The sequence below is a fragment of the Glandiceps talaboti genome, chromosome 16 (assembly GCF_964340395.1).
Source record: "Glandiceps talaboti chromosome 16, keGlaTala1.1, whole genome shotgun sequence".
NCBI classification, from domain to species: domain Eukaryota; kingdom Metazoa; phylum Hemichordata; class Enteropneusta; family Spengelidae; genus Glandiceps; species Glandiceps talaboti.
In genome coordinates this window covers 8345061-8350360 of record NC_135564.1, presented here as the reverse complement: position 1 = coordinate 8350360, position 5300 = coordinate 8345061, and positions in this window count along the sequence as shown.

Genomic DNA, 5300 nt, shown 5'->3' with positions numbered 1-5300 from the left:
CGACATTTGCTTGGCACACTTCATCCCCAAAATTGCACCAGGTTCCAGGAAGATATATAATAATCATACAGTAAAAAATCATGAAACCTGATAAAATGTCGTCTGGCTCGACAAAAGTCTCACTATATAAGACTACCACATTTCATCATCTGGCTCAACAAAAATCTCAAGAACTGACAGTGCTACATTTTATAATGTTGCTCGAGAAATATCTCTGTTGGCATTCTGTTTTGGGGTTCGTGGTTATAACTGTATAAGAGTAATCGTACTTGTACAAATAAAGGTACAGCTCTTTTGTTTTTGCAATATGGTGTTAAAAAATCAGACGAACATTGATCACGTAATCCACGGTTACATTTTGTATGTGCAATTTTAAATTGCTGTTTCGGGTAAATGTACGAATTGATATTAAAGCCTCTGATTTGTGAGTGTCTTATTTGCAGTCATGCTTGTGGACGACGGTTTTCTGCTGTGCTGAGTCTACATACCTCACATTACCCTGCAAACACTAGTGCACGCACAAACATCGCACTATCACCCACATGTTATCAGTTTCTGTTGTATTATCACTCTGCAGAGTTAGAGATTGTGGCATCGAAGGCACAGGTTGCATCGATGAGCAGCGGCAACAGGTTCAAAGCTAGTAGGGGAATAGACGGAAAATTTACCTCATTTTACAGAACTAATACTGACGATAACCCATGGTGGAAATTAGATCTAGGCGCAATCTACGAGGTCTCGCACGTCTTAGTATGGAAAAGTGATATCGATGGTAAGTAACAGTATTTGTGACGTGTAATTTTGTTGATGAAACTCAATTAATACTTGTTCAAATAATACTAATTGTGATAGAAGGCGACAATGATGGTATTTATTGTATCGTTTGTTGTTGTTGTTGTTGTTGTTGTGGTGGTGGTGGTGGTGGTGGTGGTGGTGTAGGTGGTTGGTAGTAGTTGTGATCGTGGTGGTGGTGGTGGTGGTGATGATGATGATGATGATGATGATGATGATGATGACGATGATGGTGGTGGTGGTGGGTGGTAGTAGATGTGATCGTGGTGGTGGTGGTGATAATGATATAATGATGATGATGATGACGATGATGATGGTACGGTGGTGGTGGTGGTTGCGGTGATGATGATGATGATGATGATGATGATGGTAGTGGTGGTGGTGGTGGTGGTGGTGGTGGTGATGATGATGATGATGATGATGATGATGATGATGATGACGATGACGATGATGGTGGTGGTGGTGGTGGTGGTGGTGGTGGTGTTGGTGGTGGTGATGATGATGATGACGATGATGATGATGATGATGATGATGATGATGATGATTGCGACGACTACGAGGACGACGATAGTGATGGTGGAGACGGTGATCTTGACATTGACACACTGATTTATCCTAATTTCTTACTGACAACTCAATTAACTAATTTGTAGCTTTCAAACATTATAATGAACCCTATATTTATTTGCAGTTAACCTTCTTTCCGGGACAGTTGTCAGACTGGGAACACATACAGACATTGCACAAAACACTCAGTGTGGCCCAGTTATAGATGAAACTCAAGTGGCATTGTTTTCTGTTCCAATTATACTCTCGTGCGATCAGCCAATCAAATCTAGCTACGTCAGCATGCAGCGTGAAAATATAACAGGCTTAATCAGTAGTATGGAAGTTGAAGTTATTGGAATAGGTGCGTATGCAAATTTATCACAGGTTTAATAAGCTTATATTATTAAATGCAATAGTATATAAACAACTCATATCAAATGTGACTTGTGTGACGTCATTTTGAAGCACTCGCCCAAGCACCCCTTATATAACATTCAGTTTCCTATCAGGCAAAACTATGATAACATGACCTCAGAAAATAGGGCAGATAGGTCAGGATTTTATTTTGTAATTTTACATTAAATTAGTATTATTATTATTTTTGTAATTACCTCGACTCAAAGACAAGATACTCATTGCTCACAATACTTCCGTAACATACAGTTGATGACAAGGTGTAAAAGAAGTAAGTAAAAATAATTATTTGATTCAGAAGTTGACAAACTCGTGCAGACTATGCTGTTATAGACTGAAATGACATCATTTCTCTCTGGAATGTGGTTGTTTTAAAAAGTAACCAAAGATACTTTGGCAAGAAAATCTACAGGGATATAGAAGTAAATATTGTCATAATTATACCTTTTTGCATGTAAAAAATGTTTAGGGTCGGCGGTAGGGTTGGTCCGGCTGTTTGAAAAACACTCAAAGTAAAGATCATTCTCTTTATATCGCAATCTGTGTCTTTGCTTCGCTGTCTCGCAGCAAGGCACAAACAGAGATCACGACATGAACGGACTATAACTTGAATGACGGCATCTTTTCACTTTTTTCTATTTTCGATATATAGCTGCAAAATGTGTTGGATTATTTATCACAAGAAAAAAACTAGGAAATTAATAATTGAGATATTTAACTTTACAAGACCAGTCTGTTTAATGTACAAATACACCAATAGGTTTGTGTGAGACAGATCCTGGTATCCCCGGGAATGGCTACCGTATCAGCGAAGCCCCTTCTCTACCAGTTTACGTTGGAACAACGTTAACAGTGCTGGAATATGCTTGTAACAATGGGACAATTATGTATGGATCGCCTACAGTGGAGTGCGTAGTTGCTTCAACGTGGAGTCACCTACCACTTTGTACAGGTAAACAGAAGCATGTTATATTAGTGAAAGGTCGATGGAATCAAAGTGTTGCATATAGTAAAGTTTTCTGGTTCACATGCTTTAATTTTAGGCTTAAAGTGCGGCCAGGTTTGTTTCAGCTCTCACTCATATATTGATTACAAATTAATTAGGAACATTGTTATAAACCCTCGTTTGCCCCTTGTGTATTCAACAGGCACAATTATTTGTAATATTTCTATTTAGATATTGCACTTTATGCATTATATTTGTCTTGTTAGTAGTTGATTTCTTTTTTTCTTTTTCTTTTGTTTCGTGGGTGTTTGTGTACGTTATATATATATATATATATATATATATATATTATTGTATATGTTTTCCTTGGGCCACAAACCCGACTAGTTTGAACAAGCTATTTTTGTGGTCCAGCCCGAAGTTTAAAGTTATTTTTATATATTTTTTTTCATTACTGATGTGTTCACTTATGTTATTCATTTTTCTCAGTTGATATGTAAATTTTGTTGTTGTTTTTCGACCTCTAACAAATACATTAAATACAAAAATGTCAACTTACATCTGATTGTGGGTGCTAGAATAGCACCTTGGCAAATTTATTTAACTTTGGCACCCTGTAAAGAAGCCTTATCGCACTTGACATCTGATTGGTCATGTTGAGCATTTCCTATAACCTTAGGTTTTTTTGGAAAACTACTGACTGTGTTGGTGACATCACATGTAACACAATCAATTGTCGTTAAATACAAAGAGTGCTAGTCTAAGAACAGTGGGGTTGTGGTAAATGTTACAATTTGCGTTTTTCCAATAAGCCTATGCAGGAATGCCCAAAATGGCGGAACACAAGTGCAGGACTTCTTTTGGGGGCGAGATCAATAGTTCAGTGTAGGAAAAAAAACAATTCGTTTACTAGTTTTCATCCTACAAAATCGATTTTTCTTTTAATGGATGTTTTGTACCCCTTTATACAAATATTTCTTTAAAAAAATTGAGAAAAGGAAGGGTTTTTGCTATAGTAAATGCATTTTTGTTGAGCCAGCCAATAAAATGTGGCATTGTTGGTAAGGTTTTTGTCGCTCCAAACTACGCTATTCAGGTTTAGAGATTTTAATGTTTTTTTCTATGATAATAATGTTATATCAGTGACACGTATTGCACAAACTTCTTATAGATTTGAGAAACGTCGCCTTACATAAACACACCAATCAGAGTACAGTGATGGCTTATACAGGTAGCAAGGCTGTGGATGGCAGGTTGTCAACCTATTTCGCTACATCGGGCAAATATGAGGATTCATGGTTGAGAGTGGATCTAGGTGGTCTTTATGAAGTGCATTATATACACGTGACGAATCGCCCTGGCGATACTTGCTCAGCTTGTGGTAAGTACCCAATACATGGGTTATAATGTTTAGTATCATTCAAATTCAAGTGTAGCAACACATACACCTGTGACACATTGTACTGCTCTTACCAACTGTTAATAAGTTCAAAGACAACACCTCTCTCTTTAGCCATCGGTATGCTTGTTTTTCTTCCTTCCTTCCTTCCTTCCTTCCTTCCTTTCTGCCTGCCTGTCTAACCTTGTTTGCCTATGCCTGTTTGTCTGTCTGTCTGTCTATCCGTCCGTCCGTCTGTCTGTCTGTCTCTGTGTCTGCTAGTATCTCGCGAGACCGTTTGTTGTGTGTCTCTTCCTAGATAGTTTTTGGCTCTCATCTGTACTGTGCCTCTTGAATGAAAAATGTTTTTTATCATCATCATCATCATCATCATCATCATCATCATCATCATCATCTAAAGATGAAATCACTAGAGTTATATTTTCTTTTATCTTGTAAGCGTTAAGATGGCGAGGAATGGTTGTTAGAGCAGGAATCGATATCAACCATTGGAATAATAAACAGTGTGGAGACACGATTGATTATTTCACTCAATATCTGAAAGAGGCATTGATGGAATGCCTACCCATAGTACGTGCCCGTTATGTCAGTACACAAACAGAGTCGCGGAGAGTGGTTTTGAACCTAGCCGAAGTTCAAGTGTTTGGAGTGGGTACGTTAATAACATCTATACCTGTATATGCTTACAGTACAAAGCGAATCTAGGTGTATAGATATGCATTCAAAAAATGTCGATAATTACATATATACGACGGTGGAAACCTAACTTTCGGCTAAGATAGCTGCAAACGAAAACTATTGTTGCGATGTGTTGATATATGCTGTTGAAAAACCGTTGGTTTATTATTCCTGATAATAGCGTGCCATAATATTCCTGATGATTTCAGTGATCTTGCAGTATACATATCTGGGGACTTCCAGTTTCTTTACACAATGTGCAAGGTGTACTAACACCCAATTTTGTAGTCTGCCACATCAAACAACTTACAACAGTTTTAGTCAGTGGCTATCTCAGTGAGCCGAAAGCTGAGCTTCCGCAGTTGTATGACTAATTCTTGTTTGTGAATGAGCCTGGTGAACCCTATTTCTCCAGCCTCTTTCAAAGACAGTGATTATGTATTGAGAACAAAGCTGAAAGTGATTGTACGTAGCTATGCAAATCAAATAAAGTAACGCAAACTCATGACAACTCGGCAAAAG